This window comes from Macrobrachium rosenbergii, chromosome 12 (genome assembly GCF_040412425.1).
Source record: "Macrobrachium rosenbergii isolate ZJJX-2024 chromosome 12, ASM4041242v1, whole genome shotgun sequence".
In the NCBI taxonomy this organism is placed as follows: Eukaryota; Metazoa; Arthropoda; class Malacostraca; order Decapoda; family Palaemonidae; genus Macrobrachium; species Macrobrachium rosenbergii.
Window position 1 is genome coordinate 17,435,501 of NC_089752.1, and position 22,779 is coordinate 17,458,279.

Sequence of the window (22,779 nt, forward strand, 5' to 3'; positions counted from 1 at the left end):
ACAGCTGACCAGAAGTGATTTTTACACTTTATTAGGAAATTTTCATGAGAATCTAACTGATTCCCATTTGCCAATTCTTGGCTGATAGGGTACTCTTTACCAGCAGAAGACTGGACATTTTTGAACTTGCATCCTTTTCTCAAAAGGATAAACCAAGGTTGATAGGATGTCAATCTCAGTTCTAATATAGAAGGGCCTGTTGAGAAAAGAATTGGGCAGAACTTGTATCTGTTGATGTGAACTGCAAGACTCTGGCACAGGAACTTCATCTGTGGCATAGGAACTTCCTCTTATTTATCAGAAGGGTCTTCCCTGCTAATGTCATTAAGCCTTAGTCTTATTTCCTGGGAAATGGCCAGAATCCACAAGTAAACATCTAAGAACTATTGAAAGCATTAAGAATGGAACTCTTAGCAGCATGTTTAAGTATACCATGGTAAATGGATGTACAAACACCTTAAATATGCACCTTTTAGGTTGATGGAAATCATGAAATGACAAGAGGCTGCTGTCTCAAATATGACTGTGATTGCTGTATAAGACTGCAGTACTACCTTTCAAGTGCTAAGCTCATGTGCCATAGTGCCTTTGAAAATTTATTTCAGAACAAGCCCATCAGTCATAATTTCCCCAACACATTACATCTGAAGTCTTGAAGATTGAAGAAGAATATCTTGAAGATTGAAGAAGAATAGCTTGAAAATCAACAAATGAGTGGCAGGATGTGTAAACACACCTTGGATCCACTGGTTCAGAAAGAAAGTTGGCCTTATTCTTCTAGGCTTCTCGTTGGATGCAACTGCCATGAAAACCTCCCCTTTTATTCTTCTCTTTCATTCATTATTCTTGTTTATGTATTTCACTTGGATTCTTAATAAGAGTTAATTGTCTTTCAGTTTTTATCTGGTTAATTACCTTTCTCTACCTTCTGACTGCTGCCAACTAAGTGGTAGTTCATTAATGTTTGCAGTTTGTTGTGCATTAATGCTGGTGATGGCTTGTGTTTGGCATTAAAACCATGTATATTTTTTTCTATTTTTTAAGTTTAGCACACACCAGTAAAGTCCTAGAAGTCTTTTTGATTGTTTTTACCTTTGATGATTTTGCGTTATGATTTTACTATTAATTGTACTTTTCTATAACTTGATGAATACAATATTGCAAAATAACAGATGATGATCATGACTGGAAGGAGACCTTTTAAACGTGATGTACTGAAAATAAATGCTGCATCAGATGAGTTTAAGTTCTAGTAATTCTTTTCATTTTTTACTGATCAGTATTTGTTCTTACAGAAATACAAACCATAACCTTTTATATAGGAGTATCCTTCAGTGTGAGCAGCAGATGGTCACGGAACTTGGTAATGAGGTGGTAAACTAGTGGTTACTGGGGGTGAATGAGGAATGCCCCTGACTCACATGCCATCACTCAACACTGTTTTTCAGCGGCTGTCAAGTTAGGATGCAATGCTATGTTCCATCTGACTGCTAAGTTGAACTTGTGTTTTTTTTTAGTGTTTTTGTTAAATGAGAAATAGTGTAATATTCAGAGGTGTGAAGGGCATTGGGAAGTATAGTGAACTTCATCCCCACAGTTTTTAGGTGGATCCTTAACATTTAATACAGTAATGTACAGGAGAATTTACTGCTGTTAGCCTATGACTTCGTCCTTGCCAGTGAAAACCTCCCTACTCCTCCCCTGAGTACACCTCTTCTTGGGTGAGAGGTGGGTTTGCACAGGAGATGAGGGATCAACACCCATATCTTCATCCTGTTGAGCTCCTTGCAGCCTTCCTGTGAAAGATGCCCTAGGGCACTGACTACAGCTGCTTCCTTAGAGAAGAATAAGACATACGGTAGGGAAAAGGAAACGCAGCACAAACACTCTCCTTCTACCTCTTCCTACCTGTCATCAAGCTTTTCCTTGCCCTCCTCATCTTCCTTCCATAGGAAAAGGTCTCTTACTAAAGTCCCATAGAACTTTCAGTGAGCAATCTTTCCAGTCTCTTGAAGACAGCAGCATTTGGTCATCCAAGAACAGCCAATTAGCTGTTGGCTGGGCTGGACAGGCTTTATGGAGCACCCTCAGGACCATAACCTGGCCTCCTTCGCTTATACCTAGGCTAGCACTGGCCTCTGTCCTGGACCACTTGGACAAGAGAACTGCTCCCAGCTCTTCCTCCCATGTTTCTCCAGAAACACTCACAGCTGAGCCAGAAAGGCCCACTTATTCTGTGCATGCTCAGTCTCAGGATTTTCATCATGCATGCAGTGTGGTTTCCCTACCTTCTGCATTTCTTCATAAACACACTGGTGGATCCCATGCTACCTGCTCGCTCTGTGCATGCCTGGTCTATAGACCTTGTGTTTCATCAGAAAAAATTTGTTATTGAGTAAATGAGGCCTTCTTGCTCTGTGCATGGTCAATCTTTGGACAGTGCTTGTGCAGTCAGTGGGGTTAGCTCTTGATGCTTTTTTTTTTCAGAAACACATTAGGTGGATCACATGGTACTTGCTAGTAGTAGGTAAGGCTCTTCCTTGCATGCTTTATCTAAAGTGCACCTGGTTGAGCTAGCACTGCCTGCTAATTTGGTGTGTGCTCAGTCTCTGGAATGTGCTGAGAGTGAATTCACTCATAGCACATGGATCAGTTGACTACAGCTAACCTTAGACTGTGCAGAAGTGCGCTTGGTCTCTCTAGAAGGAAACGTTACTGACTCCTTATTTTTGAAGCCACTGGTATCAAAGAGGGTAGAAGCACCCGTTCAGTTGTTAAGGAAGGGACTAGCAGTGCTTGCACTGCAAAGTACAGTATGTGCAATGTGGAAGATAACACGGTATGTGTCTATGAATTAACTTCTGAGTACCACTGATCTTTCCCTATTTCCTTTCCTCTCCCCTCCAAGTAAATCTCCTAAGCTCCTGCTACTGTGCATGTGTGTGTTCCTTGTTGTATAAACTAAATGATTTATTGTTCTTTACATGAATTAAGTTAGGGATAAAATACCCTTTGCTTTCCATGACATAAAGTTAAAATCTCCCTCCATAGTGATAAATTAGCACTACTGGTAGGGTCCTTTATGTATTGAGTCTAACTGGAATAATTCCCAGCCCGAGAAGAACCCTAAAAGAGTTCAGAGGTCTGGTTAAGCAAATCATTTATAACTAACTAACTAACTGGAATAATCCATTTCCAGAACTGTGTTGCCTTGCCCCCTCACTGTTCTGCAACCACCGCCTTGCAATTCTTGCCTCGAAAAGGCACTCATTCTGTTGCACCACACCCTTGGCTCCCTTTGTCTCTTGAAAGACTGTCAATCTAGGCCTGAGGCTCTTCATTTGCAAGTCATAATTATTTTGAGTACTACTTTGAAAGCTATGTAAATACCCTTTAATGATGTTGCTTTAAATTACCAATTGTCATACTAGTTTGCACACCAGTCAACATTATTTCATTGTGTAATTGATCCATGTAATTCGCCTTACTAACCTCAGATATTCTATGTTGTGTTGGCTGTTTGTTGTGATTAATCACTGAATTTGCCAGGCTGGCTTGCCTCCCAGCTCTCAGATATCCCAGTGCTCACTGTGTGAATAAAATAATTTAAGTAACCCCATGTACAACTGGCTTTCAATGGTGGCCGGCTTTATTGTTTAAACGTAATATACTTGGTAAGCAATCTCTTTTGTCTCTTTTGTTACGTTTCCTTACGGATTTGGTTGTGTTTAAGTGCCCCTCAGGCCAAAATGTAATTTAAATAATTCCTTCAACAGCATTTTGCAGCCAAATCCATAACTATATATACAGTATACATATATATATATATATATGGTGAATTGGTAATTAATTTTTTTTTTTTTTTTTTTAAGTCTATTCGGCTTTGTGCCCATTCGGCATCTTGGGTTCGACTTCTTGTCCTTCAGCAAAAGTGCATTTGGCTTCTCGTCCAAGCACAGTCTTAAAGCTTTGGCACCTGAGAAATAACAATGTTCTTCCTTTTAGAAAAGGGGTGGATGATAGAGCTATATTCTGATCCAAGCTGCCTATGATATGTGCAACCCCTTTGGGGTAATACTGTACATGGTTCTCCAATCCTTTCCTTACCTAAGTAAGGCTCTACACCCTCACTCAGCCCCAAGACCCTACTGTGTCCTTTATTGACACAGACCCTTACTTTGTCTTACTTGTTTGGTGGGTTGGAACTATTCTTGCTATAACACCTACTCTGACAGTCAGTGGACAAGTGTTTTTATATGAAGTCTTATCAGTCGGTCAATTTGCCTGTTTCTTCTGCTTTGTAGTTTTCTTCCTCTCGAGTCTAAGTACATGAGCTGATTCCTTAAAGCAATGCTCCATTTCTTATTGCTCAGTCAACTTGCACACTGGACCTTCATTCTGGCTGTAACTCCCCAAGAATAGCTATCTGGACTGTTGCTGCTTCATCTTGCCAGCACTGTCTGATACCTGGCCTGCTGCTCCAGTCCGTTGGCATCTGCTTTTCTTACCTGTGGTGCCTGCTCAGCATGCTAGTCTCATGTTTGGACCTACCAGCCCTGTCCTTTCAATGGTGAGCCTTCCAGTGCCACTGCTGTTGTTTCAGGTGACTTTGCCTCCTTTTCTGGATTTGGTTTACTATCAGAAGAACATTTTTAACTTGGTGTCCAGTGTACTGTAGGAACATGTTAATTGCTTCTTCAGTGGTATCAGGCTGGCTGAGTTTATCCACTGTTCTGCTGATTATCCCAGCAGCTACCAATCCTGCAGTTCCTTCAAAGTTTGTTAGGCCTGAATAATTATAGCAGAATTATTTCACAAGTGCTACTGCTTTCACCCTCACTTCTGCTTCCAAAGTGGTCACTCCTTCAGTTTCTGTGACTGCCACTGTTCCTCCAGACATTCCAGTCTGAGTTATTTTGGTGTCTATGGTCACCAGTGCCTTGGTTGTTCTTGTTTATCAGTACGTATATTTTGCCTGTGGTAGCCATTGCTTTGCTGGTATCAGGAATTCATATTTGGATCTTGCTACATCTGCATGGTGACTGCTATTTGGATTCTGGGTTCAGCCTGTCTTTTGTCATTTACACTTATATCCTAGTATTTTCTCAAAAAGCATCACATGCATTCCCTATTGCCACACTGGTGACAAATTTCTCTTCTCCCCTAACCTTAATTTCATATTCAGACCAATGATTGATGGATTTATGGATTTATAATGTCTCTACTGATGGGTTAAAGATGTGCATGTTGTCACTTGGTTGTTATTTTAGCTATTATTCTTCTTTCATTTTCAAGACTTCAGAGGCTACTTGTCTGGGGAATCTGACAGTGCAAATTAAGCCTATAGTGATTAATGGGTTTGTATGTAAAACTGATAAAACTATGGTTTTCAAGTACTGTTTTTTTTAAATATGACATTTTCTAATAAAATAAAAGTTTTAAGTATAATACCCAGTAGTTAGCATTGCTATTGTTTCAAAACCTAACTATGCCAGAATTCAAAATTTTGCGCTTCAAAACAAAACAATATGGTGGTTAGAGATAAACTCTATCCACTGGTGGAGGAGTGAGAAACTAACTTAACACAAACTTCAAGTTGCTTATGCCCTACATTCATGAGGGGAGTGAGGAGAGTGATCATGTAAACTACTGGGTAAGTATACGAAACTTTATTTGTATTATGAAAATGCAATTTTTAAGTATGTAATCCAATTCAGTAGTTAAGACTGCTGGACTCCACACTAAAGGAGGACCACAACAAATAGAACCATAATTAAGTTTGTGTTAACTTATCTGTTAAGTGAGCAATCCATACTGATCTCTGCCTCTTAAATATGGAGTTCTTTCTAACTGCTAGGACGTGGAAGTAGGGAGCCATGGACGTCTATAGTAGTATATATTATCCTTGTGACCTAGAAGGGTTCATAGGTCACTAAGGATGACCAAGAAACAAATGCCCTGCTCAGGCTTAGTACCAACCAAAAACATAAAACCAATCGATGGGTAACACCACTAGTCTACACCGAAATTAAACCCCTTAAAAACTAATGACTGAGAGGTAGAAGGGTCTAAACACCAAGGATGACCAAACAACACCCTAGCACAATCAACCAAAAAAATATAAAACCAATCGATAGGGTATCCCACCAGGCAAAATTAAACCCCTTTAAAAAATTAAAATGATTGAGAGGTACCTCACAGCAAACCCCAGACCTCTAGCAAACTCCAAAACTCAAGGGCCAGAGAAGGGGACACTAAGGAAGGATGAACTTCCTTATCACCTTCACACCACCGTGTACAGCTACCACTAAAGGCCTAGGGTACTGCAATTATTGGGATGTTGTCTCCGTATCTCAGAGGATAATGAGGCAAACACTGACCTACCCTCCAAAAGGTCGCTTATACAATAGAAGAAAGAGACAATTGCATCTGAAGGCCAGAGAGGCAACCGAATTGCTAATGCATGCGTTGTAATCTTTAAAACACTGCACTCTGCATCATCCAAATTGTCATGAGCCCACCAATACAATTCAAATAAAGAAATGCCAATGCTTTTGAGAGGGGCTCGAGAAGGGATTCTTAACAGAGCACCAGAGATGGTCAAAGCAATTACCTAATAGACTTGGTCGCTTGAATACAGAACTTGAGAGCTCTAACGGGCTCTCTCTTCTTCTGTCAACTAGATCTGTCAGATTACTTAATCTTGAATCGACCTGTGGCCAAGGCCTGGATGGGTTTCATTCTGGCCACAAAAACCCATGTTGAAAGGAACAGATAGCGTTTCATTTGCAAAACCTACTTTTAATTCTGCTGCATGTACTAATTTACCCTCTTCGCTGTAGCTAAGGCTACTAAAAATAGTATCTTTCTCGTTAACTCCTCAAAGACACACTGTACTGAGAGTTCGAATCTATCACCCTAAGCCACCAGAACCATGTCCCAAGTTCCAGCCTATTAATCTTGGTCCTTCCGCCCTCTCCTTATCGAGGATCTTAATTAAATCTGACAAAATCTTTGTCACTAGACAATCTAGACCACGTGTGTCAAACACCGAGCCCAACATAGCCCTGTACCCCTTAATGGCAGAGGTAGATAACAGCTTCTGCTTTCAAGCACAAGAAAAAATTGGCCATTAGCTAAAGATGTTTTAGAAGAAGAGGACTTTCTCCTGCACCAGTCTCTAAAAACATTCCACTTGGCCTGGTATACATCCTGAAGAAGACTCTATATCTGGTGATAGCTTTTGCAGCTTGCTGAGAAAATCCTGTCTCTGAGGAGACGGTTGATAGCCTGAATGCGTTACAGAGCTAGACTGACAGACCCGAGGAACTTTTCTTACTGGGGCTGCCTGATCAGATCCTTCCTTGAGGTAAAAGCTCCTTGATAATCTTGGGTCGAAGTTCCAGCAGATCTGGGAACCATCTCCTCATGGCAAAACGGGGTGACTGAGCCATTCTGACGACCTGTGGGCGTCCTGGAGTTTGTTCAACACTTCTGACTATCTTGAATGCAGGGGAAGGCATAACATCCAGATTCTCCCACCCTGAACTATGGCATCTGTAGCCTGGCTCGATGGTCCGAATTGGAGAGCAATAAATTGAAGTCTGTTGTCGCACAAGTGCAAAATAGGGTCTACCAGCGGAGTCCCCCAACACTTCCATATTTGCCGACATACCAAGGGGTGCAAAGTCCATTCTGTCAAGATCACTTGCTTCTTGCGACTGAACAAGTCTGCCCTTACATTTAGTTTCCCTTGAACAAACCTTGTCAATACTTGCGTCTGATTTTGCTTCAGCCACAATAACAGAATTCTCATCACCTTGCAAAGGGAGAACGAGTGAGTGCCTCTTTGTTTCCGAATATATGACAGAGCTGTTACATCGTCCGAATGGACTACTACTACCTACCCTCTGATCTGTTCTGCAAATTCTGTCAACCCTAGATGAACAGCTACCAATTCTTTCATGTTGATATGCCACTTCTGTTGGCTTTTGGTCCAAACTCCCGACGTCTCTCTGTTCCCTAGAACAGCACCCCATCCCTGGTCGGATGCATCTGAAAAGAATGTTAGGTTGGGGTTCAACGGAGCTGGAGACTTTCCTTCCGTCAATCTTTCTCTTGACAGCCACCAAAACAGATCCTTCTTGATTTCCTCGGAAATCTTGAAAACGAAGGAATCCAGAAATTCCTTCCTCCGCCACTTCGCTTTTAGATAAAATTGTAATGGCCTCATGGGAGCGCCCAGATCACTAACATCTCTAGGATGGACAAACATCCCAGAAGGCTCATCCATTCGTTCACAGAGCAAATTCAGAGGGCCAGGAAATTTCAAAACTTTTGAAGGCAAGAATAGGACTCTTTGAGCCAACGGAGCTCCAAAAATTCACTGCATCTATCTGAATTCCCAACATACTGTCTTCTGAGAAGGGATCAGACACGACTTTTGATGGTTGATTAGAAAGAACCAACTCCTCTGCTAATCTTAAAGTCACTTGAAGATCCTCTGTGCACTTCTCTAGAGTTCCCGACCAAAGAAGCCAGTTGTCGAGATAAAGATATCCTGATCCCCCTATTGATGGAGCCACTTTTGAAAATGGGGCTCAGAATCCTAAAAAGCTTGAGGTGCTGTTCAAAGAGGCTGAACAGAGTCTGAACTGAAAACTGGTTCCCAAATACAAAACATAGATACTTCGAGACTCTTTGATGTATCGGGACATGGAAATATGCGTCCTGCACATCCACTGTTACCATCCAATCTCTCTGTCTGATGGATTAGGATAGAACCGTGTTGTTGGTCTCATGCAGAATTTTGTCATTCTACAAACTTGTTTAACGTGCTGACATCAACAGGGTCTCCAACACCCTGGAAGCTTTTGGGAACTAAAAACAGGTGTTGAGGAAGCCCGGAGAGCTCTGATTTTCCACTGCTTCTGCACAGCTCTCTTCGTCTAACAGGGCCAACACCTCTTCGGAAAGTGCCATGGATTTCTTTGAACTGCCTAAGTAAGCCATCAAAGCTATCGGTACCCTTGAAAGGGGAGGGCTGAACCACAAAAGGAATACGGTAGCCCCTTCTCAGAGTCTCCACAACCCAGCTCTCTGCTCCCATTTCTCTCCAACACCTCCAAAACAGTAGATGTCTTACTCCCCCGGTGCACAGAGGGTGTGCTTCTCACTTCTTGTTGGTGGACACTGGGGAACTTTCTTAATTGATCTAAGAGGGACCCTTGTTCTTCCTCTAGAATTTGCCAATCCTCTAGAATCTCCTCTACCTCGAAAGGGTACTCCACGCGAAGATGAAGACGCAGAAGAAGAAGACAAAGTCGGACATACAACTGGCAAAGCAACAGTAGTCTTTCTTGGTCTTTTGGAGGATTGAGCCAGGAAATCCTGCATAGATTTCTTCTGAAGAGCCGAAGAAATCTCCACTAACAGCTCCCTCTGGAAACAGGTTCTTCTTCTAAGGGTAAGAAACAAAACTGACCTCTGAGGTTCTTGACACTCCCTTTGTAAGGAAAGAACACCATAATTCTCTCTTCTTAAGGATGCCTAAAGAAAACATAGCAGTCAGTCCCGAAGCAGCATCGATAACTCCTTGATCTAAAACGTTAAGAACTTCCGATACATCCATAAACGGTTCCTCATCCAAAGAAGAACATGCAGAAATCTTGTGGCCCAACGTTCCAATGGACCAGTCATAAAAACTGACCACCTCAAAAATACGAAAGATGTGCTTCAACAGGTGATCCAGTTCGAGCATAGAAAACATGCCTTCGCCCGTGACTAAAAGCTGAATGTCTTGAAGCGTGCCGACAAGCCCAGAAGTTCCTGGGAGGAGGCAGAAATTCCCAAGAGAAGCCCCAGTCTCGTAGCAGAGTTGTTTCGAGACGTCAGTCTGGAAGAGAAACAGAAGATAGTCTTGCCTGCTCCTCTTCTTAAGGAGCCAAACATCGATTCCTTTCAGCCTTTCCGTGCTGAAAAGACAAAACAATCTTTAGGATTGTGAAGCACTCTTCTTCCAATCCACATGAAGAGGAGTCCGGAGAGGCGCGCTACATGGAGAGAACGAATCCAGAAAACTCTCAACAAAGAAGATTTCAAAAGCTGCTTGTAAGCGGAACTGTGACTCCTGTTCTATTCCTCATCACCTTCTTCGCCTGCTTCCATAGTCTGGAATGTGTAGAGTGAAACAACTACTGAGAACGAGTCTCGTTCTGGAGGTGGGGTTGCACAAAACCCCAAATCTTATCCAACTTCACTTGAATGGAAATCGCTGAAAGGTCCTGAACTTCCTGCTTGGAAATACGTGTTGGAGAATGCGAGCGTCTGGCAGATGAGAGGCGAGTTGGCGCCAACGAACAAGTCAAAATTGGAGCAAGAATGCGCTTCTCCTGACACTGGTGCTCACGCACTACCTCCTCTTCATCATCCAGTCGAAACAACTGCTTTTGTGCCTCCACATCAAGCAAAATCCTCTTACTCTTCTTAGCAGAAGTTAATTGGTACCTTGGAGCCAACTCCGGTGCTCCCTCACCGTCTCAGAAAGACGGAAAAACCTCCGGAGCCTCCCATCCACTACAACTAGGGGAAGGAGAAGCATGAAATGCTGTTCACTTCTAGGTACTGCCTCAGGCTTTAGACACTGCAGACCTTTTAAGCAGGCGAGACATGTCAGGCCAGACCATTGGCTCCTGGGCAAAGCACTTCCCTGAACTCAAGGTTCTAAACTCCTCTCTGGAGATGCCTCTCCAATGGCGCTCTTAGCAGTCTGGGAGTCAACATCAGATCTGCCTGAGGGGGAGACACCCGGGAGCAGACCCCAGTCGCCTTCCTTGGGTCTCCAGTATGCTTCTCCCAGGGATGGGGAGTCTAGCAGGACCTGCTAGGAGCAAACTGATGGGCGAGTAGCCACCCTCCTCCACCACAAACACTAACAGTCGTCACTTTATCCACCATGGATTTTACAGAGGATCCCAACTTCTCAACAGCTTGAAGCACTAACAAAAATTTCACGTTCGTATGGGCTTTGAGGCTGGTCACGGCATCGGGTTCAGGTGAACGGAAACCAGGTGAAGGAACAGGTTGACTACCAGGAGGGGTGTTAATGGGAGAAATGGAAAGTTCATGATCCTAATTATCTACTTCCTTAGAGGAAGCTCTAACTGCAGCTTTCTGCTTCCTATCAGAATCTAACTTTTTCATCCTACTTGAATAAATCTTCCACTTCCCTTCATCCCAATCTCTACATTCATTACATGTCAGATCCAGGTTACAGTCCTGACCTCTACAAGCTGCGCAAACAGTAAGTGCATCATAAATCTCTTTAGCTAACTACTTTTCCACCCTTTGCTGTAAACTCTAATTGCCCTACCTGAGCTCGAGTCTGACATACTGCAAAGAAAAGAGGGTAGTTAAAATAACACAAACTTAAATTGATGTAACTGCTTGTCCTAACTAAATATTGAAGACAAAACACTAAGTACATCACCAAATTCCAATAACAGAATATTCCTGAATTCTAGCAGCTGCTGCAAACAGGTGTGAACAGCACAAGCCAGCAGAAACGACTGAAGTTTTGTGTTAAGGTAGCTCCTTACTCCTCCACCAGTGGGTAGAGGGGGTATCTCCTAGCTGCCATTTTGTTTTTGCTGGCGCAAATTTTGAATTCTAGCTGCCGTTCGGTTTTGAAACAATAGCAATGTAACTAGTGGGTAAGTTACATACTTAAAATTATTGGACATTAGCTTTTCCATGATTACTTTGATTCCAGTCTTTTATTTTTTCTCATATGTTTATTAAAACTTGGTCTGTTTTGCTGGTCGACTTAGTTACTGCTGTATTTGGTTTGTTTACAAGAATGTTTGCAACCTTCCCTAAGGTATTCTGTATAGCCTGTTTCCTAAGCACAGAGTCAATTTTGTGTCCTAGGGTGATTCACATCTCAAATCACAGACGAAGGGCTTCAAGAATAACTACACTCTCTCAAAGGGTTTGGACAACCTAAGAATCTACTGCCTGTTTCTACCCAGCATCCATCACCTGTGTAGACAATCTTTGTATGATGGATCAGTGACGGGATACAAATGATGATGTCACTTCCATTTATTCTGACTCACTAATTATGCAGTTCACTTTGTTTAGGAAAAAAGAGTTATAATAAAATACTATTGGCATCCTCTGTTTATTTTGGAAGACTTTAGTGTACAAACTTATGAATGTGAAAGCAAGATATCTTTGACTGGAGCACGGCAAGACTGTTGCAAGTAGCAAGATCTCTCATACTGATATTGGGTTTGTTGTTTCATTCGCTGTTAGACTTTTTATCATGATGTTCTGAATATGTGTCAGTAGAGATGAAATTTTTTGCAACAAAAATCTATTTTATTATTTATAAAGTATACTCTTTGGGATAAATCTTACCTACTGTTAAAGTTAACTTACTTTGTGCCATTGTTAAAGTTAACTTACTTTGTGCCATTGAGTGAAAGCATCATTCAAAATACAGTAAACAAAAGAATAATGTTTGGCTGAGCTGGGTGGACTCTATAATCACCTATTTCCTATCAGAAGATGCTGGAATGTTTACGTTCTTGTCAGAATTCTTCCACCAGCTACTTGTTCATACAGTCTTCTACAGCAATCAAGGATAGGAATGTTAAGTTCTGTATGAATTATTTTTGTGTAAACTGAATGTGTTTGGTTGGGCATGATGATCACACTGTGTGTTACCTGTAGGGGGAATGAGTGTAATATTTCTTCTCATTGTGAAGAATATAAGAAGTGGTCAAATGAGAAGATAAATAATTTTTTGAAAAAGGTCAACAGATTACATAGGCAATTAGTGAGGTCTGGCCATAAGTCTACACCATGTATTCTTTATTCTTCTTTGGGTGTTGCTGCTCTTTCCACCCCTTTGCCTTATGGGTCTGATTCCTTTCTTACTTTTGCTCCATCTTCTAATGCTCCCCATGTGGTTCAGGAGAAACAGACAGGTAAACTATGAGAGTTTACTTTTCCTGTCAGTTAGGCACTTGACTGTGTATATTCTGGATAAGGATTGTAGTTCCCTCCATAGTGATCACACTTTTTTGGTTTCTCCTGGTAGAGAAGTTGTTAGAGCCTTCATCTGTCTATACCCCACCCTCTGGACTGCCCTGTGTCAGTAGGTCTTCTCCTCTGCCAGGGAATTAAGGTGTCTTGGGATGGAGTCTGTACCATTAGCCACCTCTCTCTTAACTGTCTATTGTCTGGAAATTGACTTGTTCTCCTAAGAGACTTATTTGGTAGAGCTGAGTGTTCAAGTCAACTGATGTTATCATGATCTTGTAAGAGTGACAGTGGTGTGTGTGATCCCACTGAGTTATCAAAGGTATAGTACTCCAGTTACTTCAATAGATTCTGAGCCACACATCAGTACTTCAGTTGTTAAATAATTTACTCGCCCTACTGTGTATAATAATTTATTTCTTCTGTTTCTGATGTTAGCCATCTCCCTCATACTTAATCCCCCCTCCTCTGTTGCCTGGTGTTCCTCACCTTTTGACAGCTGTACCTACTTGCACTGGCAGTCCTTCCTCTTCTGTTGCTTCTTGTGTTGTGTAGATGGCTCCTGCTGTTGCCTCAATAGGGTCGTCACTCTAGCCAAAGCTTTTGTCTCTGGATCTGCTGTTGTAGTGTAAAGCAGGTGATGCCTTTGAGGTCTACTAGAAGGCTCCCCTACAAAGATTTTGGAGTTCCTGACAAAGGGACACAATGTATCCTTTGTTGCGCTTCCACCCCTGTTGGTGTTCCCAATATTCTTCCCTATTTACCTTTATCACATACAGTACAGAAGTTCCGAGTTTTGCTGGAGGAGATCAGACTGTTGTTACTCAAGAGCTGATCAAGCCAGTTTTAGATATGTCACCAGGGCTTTATAACTGCCTTTCTTGTTCTCAAGGCTTTTGAGGGCAGGAGACCAATATTGGATGTTTCCTGTCTCCACACGTTTGTTTGTCTGACTCCCTTTCTGATGGAGTCATCCAATTTGGTTCTGGTGGTTGTCCAGAAGGGTGACTCGATGATTTCTATTAAAATGCAGGATGCATACTTTCATGTCCTGAACTATCCTCAGTCAGGGAAGTATCTGCACTTTGTCTTCAGAAGGAAGGTCTTCCAATTCAAAGCTATGTGTTGTGGTCTGAGCAAGGTGCTATTGTTATTCACCCATGTTTTGGCATCATCAGCAGGATAGAGTCATCTGCCAAGAATCTGAGTTCTTATATACTTGGATAACTGGTTAGTTCTCGCCAACTCGTTTCAGGTGATCTTGAGGGTGAAGGATTGTTTTCTGCATCTGGCCTTCATGCTGGGATTCTGATTTATGTTGACTAGTCTATGCTTCTTCTGACCAAGTCAGCTATTTCCCAGGGGGTGAAGACCGACTCTCTTTTTTGGGCTTTCTAACAGACAGACAGGTAGACAAGTTTATATCACTGCTGAGAGAATTTTGGGTCACATGGGCTCCTTTGAGAAGTTTGCTAACATGGTTCATCTATGAATGAAACTAATTCAATTTTGCTCAAAAACTCTTAGGACAGGTCTCATCTTCCAGACTCGATGCCAGTGGTAGTTCCTTCAGATCTTTTGGGTTCTCTCTGTTGGTGGGGAGATTGGTCAAGACTGCTGATGGGTCTGCTTGTAGACCTAAAGAGTCCAGACCTCACATTCTGGGGAACATCAGTGTTAGGGAGTTGGACTGTAGAAGAGAGCAAGATGCATTGGCAATGTGGAAGGGTCTAATGCAAGCAGAACATCTAATCAGAGACAAGATGATTGCAGTCCGCTCCGACAATTCAACACTCTTCCTTACATAAAGAGGCCAGGAGGGATAAAATCAAGAGATTTGTTCAGGCTAGCAGAGTAACTTCTCCTTTGGATTGAGTCTAGGAACATCAATCCTCTACCACAGTTCATTCTAGGGAGAAAATGTTATTGCAGACAAGCTCAGAAGTGCTTCCTTCAGAATGGTCTCTTCATCCATAACTATGTCAGAGGTTGGGAGCTCATGCACTCGCTTGAGAGAATGCTTGAGCTGGTTGTCAACGCAGCTCAACAGAGGTTGACTCGGTGCCTTACGTTATTTGTGAGACAGAATTTTGTGTGAGAATTGTAAAGCCCTTAGTTCTGCCGTCACAGTGAGGATGATTTTTCCTGAACCAAATATCAGAGTAATCTTCCTTTCTCTCCTATCATTAGGCCATCAGGATATCCTGGTGTTGAGTTTGGGGAGCATAAGGTACACATTGGTTTATAGGAATGTACCTTCATATCTGAAGGTGGTTGTTGTCTTTAGTTTTGGACTGTCAGTTTTGGGCTTTCAACTCAGGCACAGGAGTCACTAGTACTCTATGGGATAGAGTTCCTTTTACCTATAAGGATCCTCCAACAAGTCTCACTACAAGGGTCTTACACCCTGCTGTGGATACACCATCTGGTGGCAGTACTTGTTAGGAAGTATCACGTAGAAGGTAAGAATTTTCAGAAGCTTTTTCCCATTGTACTGAGGGTAAGTTTGTCTGGCTGTACTAACCCACCACCCTCATTCAATGAGCTAGTCAGCTACCTTTAACAGTAGGTAAGATTCATCCCAAATAACGAATATTTTGTAAAATTAATTACTTGGATACTTGTCAAGTGGAAACCTATCTTAGAGGCTGGTCGTGAAGAATTCTGACATGAACATAATCATTCCATGAACATGGTGGGAAACAGGTGATTATAGAGTCCATCTGGGTCAACCAAGTGTTATTATTTTGTATACTTTGAATGCTGATCTCACCCAAATAATTAATTTAAAAAAAAACATATAAACCCATCATTTATGTAGACCCCACATTTGTGGTAGTAAAAGGTCCAAGACAATGCAGTCTACTTTCTGACTGACAGAAAAGTAAAAGTAGCAGTATTAATACTTGTGCCACCTGAATCAATCTGGCATGCTAGAGGAACCAACAGAGATTGCAATATCTGGAAATGTTTTAAGGTCCCTTGGGAAGATGAAAAATGGGAAAGCCCAAGGACCAACTGGAATGGCAAATGATCTAATTAAAGCAGCCTAAGAACAGGTCATCCAGCATAATTAATCCCTAGTTGGGGTTGCTGTTTTTAATGAGCCTTTCAGTGGTTCACCTCATAATTTGTGTTGGCAGATATTTAAGGTCAGACCCTATTTAACAAAAAGAGTGGGACAAAACCTTAAAATAATGGTTTACAAAAAAGGGGGTACAGTGAAATGTTGATACTTCAGTGCCTGAGCATGCTTTGAAAATATCAGAAAATATGATGAAAGAGAGACTGAGAAAAATTGTTATACTCAATCATTTTTAGTCCAAGGTCATGCCAGATAGGACATCAACAGAAGCAGTCTTCATATTGATGTAACTACTGTACATGAAAAGTTTCAGGCAAGGAGGAAAGACTAAACCACATATTTGTGGGCCTTGAGAGCCTTTTGACAGAGAATTGACACAAACAATTAGATGGGCATTACAAAAGGCAGAAGATAACAGAGAGACTTATTAAGCTTGTGATACTACTCAATCAAGAACTGAGATAAAATTGGGGTCTAACTATGCTGGGCTACCAAGATTTGCAGCCTAAGGCATGTTGAGTAAAATCAAACCAAGTTATTAAATGCATTAGGGTGCAATGTAACACTTTATATCTCTCTCTAATCTTTTTTCATAACAAGAGCCAACACTTTAAGTAACAAGAATAAGACCAAACAGATTGATGTAAAATATCAGAAATGGTTTCTCTAACACTCCTAAGTATGTCTGTAAGTGCCACTACAGAACAATACTTTTATAACTTATCTAAGATTTCTTGTTTTTCTTTGATAGGCAAGATTATATGTTTACCCTTTGGGACCATTATTAACAAACGCAAAGTAAACTAGCACATAATGTAAAAAATATACAAAAAGAGAAAAACCATGAATTTACCTATGCTGGGAGACAGCTGAATTAAAAATGGTACTGATCAGATTACAAGCAATGTGTGATGTAAATATGGTAGATGTAAATTAAGTGACTACTGCCCCTATATTTCATTGAGTTTTTCTTCTTTACTTCAACATTACAGAGTGTTTTAAATGGTTTCATCTATTATATCATTATTTATGCATTATACTGTATTATGTTACAGTATACTGTATATAATTTTTATGTTTATTTTGTTTATTGACTCATTTAATGTACATGGCAAATGTAATGTGACAATAAGCCTGTTTTAAAAACTTTCTAATCTTTATTGTAACCTTACTTAGCGTGTTAAATGATTTTTATTTATGGTATTACAATATTCATATTGAAAAACATGTTTGGGAACTACATGCAACTTTTCTCTATACTTTCCCATTTTCAAAAACTATCCATTAAAAACCTTATGGTAATGCAAAAAAGGATTTTGACAAAGGAAAAATCTATTTCTGGGCTTTGACCTGTGTCACCTGGTGAAATAACCATCTAGCACATATTTCTTGGTAAATTCATTGCTAAACATACCAGAGAAAAGCTAAATGCAATGCTGGGGTTACTACCCCCAGTGCGAACTCCATAAAATGGAGTCGTATATAGGAAAGGGTGAGTGTTGCCACTGCCACCGGCCTCCGCCCTGTAGAGATCTCCAATCTCAAAATCCCAGAAAGCGATGTGCCGTTACAAAGCCCGCACCAGCTCCCCGACTACCAACATCTCAGCCGCCATATTGGCATTCCATTTTAGCACGAGCCAGCGCTTTGTTGTGGTTTTTGACCGTGTGCTGCTTTTGCTTTTTTCTGTGCGCTGGCATGTCTTCCGTTCAGGAATTTCCTTCATCTAAGTTGAGTACCATCTCCCTTTGAGTTTTTTGCGTTTTGAGGCCTTTTATTTAACCTCTAATTCGATAATTACGGGGTTGAATATGACGCCGGTCTCGGCCGCCTCTCTCTCTCTGACCACACGTGACCTTCAGTCCTCGTTTGGTTTAGCAGTATGATTCTGCCCTTTTGCTGTATGATAATATGTTTTATATATGTGTTATTTACATATTATATATTCACTCCTTGTTGGAGTTTTTTTTTTTTTTTTTTTTCTTGAATTACCCTTTCCCTGGTGGGGCGCGGGTCCTCGCTTTATCTTAGGCTATGAGGTTGTTTCCCCCTCTCGCCTTTGTGATCATAATTCCCTTTTTTCCCTGGACCCTTTCCTCCTCCAGCGAACGGGTATATTCTCCGAGATGGTACTGTTATGCTAATGATATTTTCTAATGTATACGATAACGGATGACATTTATATTTCTGGATTAATACTGTTACTATTTAATGTAAGGGTCGGCCATTTATTTACCACCAGCATTCCATATGTCATGAAAGTGGTTTGGCCCACTCTTCTACATGAGTCCTTTTATAATTTTATATTTCTGTACGGATATATATTAATTGTATGTTCACACATCGTTTGGTTAACTTTTAGTGGTACTTTTAGTCAGATAGTTCCTGTTTTGGGGTCTCTAGGCTAGTCCTCCGCCGCTGATCGGTTTCGAAGGTTAGCCTAGGCAAGTTAGGCTCCTTACAGCTCTTTGCTCCTCACTCCCACCAGGTCGTTTTGAGGCTTGGAGGGAGATATGGGTGGGTAGGAGAGTCCCACGTTCTTGGCCCTCCTGACTGTGTCGCCTGGTTCGGATAGGTGTTATTAGGCTTATGATTTTCCCACCCTCTCCCTATTTTGGCCTACCACTGGGACTGTTGGGTCTTCGTAAGGTTAGGCTAGAATAGCGAGGTCTTCTCATTCGTAGCCTACTCCTGTCCGAGCTGTCGGTGTCGGGGAGGCGACCAAGCATTGCGCGCCTTCCTCCCTTCCATCCTAAACTTGTCTTCCTACCCGTGTAAAAATTGTCATTGGGAAGCGAGCCTGGGGTCGAGGGTTGCTCTGAGCCTTTTTTGTGTCGCTAGCCTAACCATTCCTTACCCCTTCCTTTGCATTGGGTGGTTTTCCCTAGTTCTCCCTGCGACAGGGACACCGATCTCTTTTGACCGGCATCCTGCGGGGAGTTCTATCAGTATCTAGGGGGTGCTTTCCCACTCCCTGGCCACCGCTAATTGATTACCACCACTTTGCAACCCCTTAGCATTTGGCGTGTAACCTAGTATTCTCCCTGCGTTTGGTTGTCGTTCTCCCATGACCGACACCCCGTGGGGGGGTTGCTATCGGCGTCCAGGGGGTGTCCCCCACCCATCTGGCCACTGCTGTAGGTTCCCACCACTTGGCTATTCCCTACCCTTTCCCTAGCATCAGACGCGTGACCGAGTTTCTCCCTGCCCAGGGACGTCGTTCTCTTAAGACCGACACCCCGTGGAGAGTTAGTTCGGTGTCCAGTTAGTGTTATCCACCTAACTGGCCTCCCATCTCGGTGTCCTGGGCTTCTTCTGCTAGCATTTATTGTGCTTGTTTTTTCCTGTTCGATACAACTAGAACATCGACCATAGGCCTAGGAATCTATCTTGACTTTGCCAGGTCTTATCTCCGCCGAAGAGGATTTGTCGGTCTCCCCGCTACCTTTCATGTAACCCAATTCGTGGGTATGGTGTGTGTGGACGGCGCCACCACGCTCCCGCCGCCACCATAAGTATGGTGTAACTCGATTCCCCTGGCATCGAAGCGGAGTTTTATAACTAATGTATTATAACCATTGTTTTTTGGCAAGTACTCCTTTTACTGGTTGTTAACCATTCCATACTATGTCTTTACCATCTCTCTACCGGACTGTGTCCGCGGTATCTATGCAATCTGTTATATTGTTTATGACGCATGATCCTAGGTTAAGGCTTACTATTAGCACCGGAATTACTCTGGCGGTCCTTAACATTTTTTCACTCATGTATTTTGTTTATCATCCCCTTATAACCGGAATTAACTCCGCGGGTCTGACCGACCGTTTGCATGTTAGTCATTTTAGATTAAGGTTCTCATCTCCGGCGACCCTACTCCGGCGAGCCTTAATTAGCATACTCATGTATCATCTATCCACTTACAGATGGTACGTTGTCAGGAGCATGGGTGCACGGCGGTCCTCCAGCAGCCCTGTGGACATGAAGTGTGTCGCTCACACTCCGGCTGCGCGGTCCGCGTCGGGGACCTGATCGTCTGGCACCCAGATGGCTGTGAGGTGTGCTACGCTCTTTACGAGCGAGTGTTGGATGAGTCGGTAAGCTGCATGTCCGCTAATTGTTATTCTCCCTTGATTTTGTGGACTTTATTGATATATATATGGCAGTTGGAGATTTCGTTAGTGAGCACTTCCCTTCTTTCAGTCCGACCGCAGCTCCCGCGACTCTTCGCTGTCGACCCTCAAGACCTGGGTCAGTGGTTTTGGGAGGAACGTCGCGTCGGGGAAGCCCTACGTTCTTTCAGAGGATCTGCAATCTCCTCTACCCGGGCGCCGGATCTCAGCGCCCGTCCCCGGCGAAGTAGCCGCCCCTTGATTGCTGGGATCAGTGAGATGACGGAGCCCTCCCAAGAAGATGAAGCCATCTGCGGAGAGGTAGCGGAGGAGGTTGCGGCAATCAACATCAACCTCGAACCAATGAGCGTTGACCCGGACCACCAGGTTGCAGGTAAATGGGTAAGTGAGGCAGACGGTTCTGATCCTCTTTTTAGTTCTCCTTCCTCTACTGCTTCTTCCTTCAGAGGGTTTGAGAAATCCTCTTACCTTGAGGACAGGTCAAGGTCTACTGTCCCCAAGGTAAAATCTGTGAGAACTAAGACCTTAACAAAATCCTTTAGACCCCAGAGGTCTAACCCCGGAGCTCCCTCGAAGTTGTCACGGGCCCCTAGCCCGGTGCCGTCTACGAGCAAGGCTCCCCCCTCTGGGAAGGGATCAAGATCCAGGTCAAGTAAGGCGAGTCCCCCTCGTCCTGACTTTGACCCTGAGGCGTTCGCTGAACTTCTTATGAAGAAGTTCGATAAGAGGGTGGAGGCCAGAATTAGCGAACTCTCCTCTCAGTTGGCTTCGGGCCTGAAGTCTTCTGGTGATTCGCAAATCTCTCTGGCAGAGAAGGTGCAGAACCAGGAGAGCTTGCTCTCTGGGTTTATCTTGCGCGAGCAGCTGCTCAATCTTACGCTGTTCGGATGCTTCCGCCTTCCTCCTTTGATAAGGAAACCCTTGGCGCCTGGCTCTTCATGCTCCTCAGCATGAAGATACCCTCACCATCGAGGACTGGGTACTGCAGGTTGGAGGAGCTGGAGTTCTTCCCACCCGACCTAGTGCCTCCCTACCCAGGGCTACGCCAGGCTTACCGAGAAGCCTGGATAAGATCAGATAAAGGTCCCGAAGGAGACTGTCATCTTCCCGAGGGACCAGGCACAATCCACCTGTTGCGCACTCTCACAGAGTGGGAGGCCGAAACACTAAACTCACCCCCTTTCAAAGGGACGCGTTTACGATGTTCTCGGTGAGGATGCTATCCCCACCCCTGCACGACTAAGGTAGCTCTGCTTACCAATCAGGCAGGCATTGAGGGTAAACCCTTCCGCAACTCCGGGAGCAGATCCCACCTCTCTCGTCTTCCCGGAGATTCTGATTTTGGAAGGGAGCTCCGGCCACTTTCACGTGTGGGTAAGCTCGACCCTGACTGCGCTTCTTCCATCTTCAGCAAGCAGCTTCCCAGAATCCCAGAAGCTCTTCTGAAGGCCGAGTCGAAGCCAAGAGCAGGTTAAGTCGGTCCCTACATTCCCTGACTTTGGCGGAGGCAACTTTGGTTGTCTACAATGAGGAAGTCCTCTTCCAGGTCCTTAACAAATCCCTATTGGTGGGGATTCCAACAGGACCTGTGAATGACTTTATAGTGGTTCAATGAATTGCCGAAACATATCTTTGGGCAGCCACTATAAGGCACGAGCCCAATAGGCTCATGAAGAGCTCTGTTTGGGGGGCTAATATCTTCCCGGAGGAAGAAGTGAACAGAGTCCTGGCAGAGGCAACCAGGGCAAACCAAAGCCTCCGCTCCCGCTGGGGTCTCCCCTACAAGCGGAAGCCAACGGAGTCCTCCGGACCTCATCCCAGACCTGGGAAGAGGTTCAAAAGTTCAAAAGACCCCATACCAGACTGTGCTGCAGGCTGTTCCGGTCCTCCGGCCGGTCAGCCTTCAACCTCCAAGGCACAGCCTCAACAACAGTATGTGCTGGTACAGCCAGCTCAACACACGCCGCTTCCCTACTTATGTGACATCTCCAGCTTTCAACGCTTCTTGAAAGCCAAGGCATTTTCGGACATTCAACAGAAATGCCAGGGGAAGTAGAGCCAGAGGCTCTTTTAGAGGCAAATCTGCGTCTCGCCCATCTCCCGAGGAGGGGAGGCCGAGGTAGCAGAGGAGGTAGATCATCCCCCCGCCCCAGTGAGGCTCCTCAGGTAGGCGGGAGGTTGTATCTCTTTCGGGACCAATGGACCTTCAGTCCGTGGCCCACAGCACAGTCTCCAAGGGTCTGGGATGGAGCTGGAGCAGAGGCCCTCCTCCGCTAGGTCAGATCCCATCAGTCACTGTCCAAAGCCCTCCAGGACTTTGTGAAGGACCTGCTCCAAAAAGAGGGCTATAAAGAAAAAGCGACACCTGAAATTTCAGGGCAGACTGTTCAGTGTTCCAAAGAAAGGCTCCAGTCAGCAAAGAGTAATCCTAGACTTGTCTCGTCTCAATTTATACATTCAATGCGACAAGTTTCGCATGCTTACAATCTCGCAGGTACGGACCCTACTTCCCCGTGG

General features: G+C 43.4%; 1 protein-coding gene across 1 annotated transcript in view; it reads right to left on the reverse strand.

The window, feature by feature from the left end:
• The window catches only part of LOC136844419 (G protein-coupled receptor kinase 1), a 538,027-nt gene that overhangs the window by 1,882 nt on the left and 513,366 nt on the right, over positions 1-22,779 (reverse strand). The window lies entirely within an intron of this gene.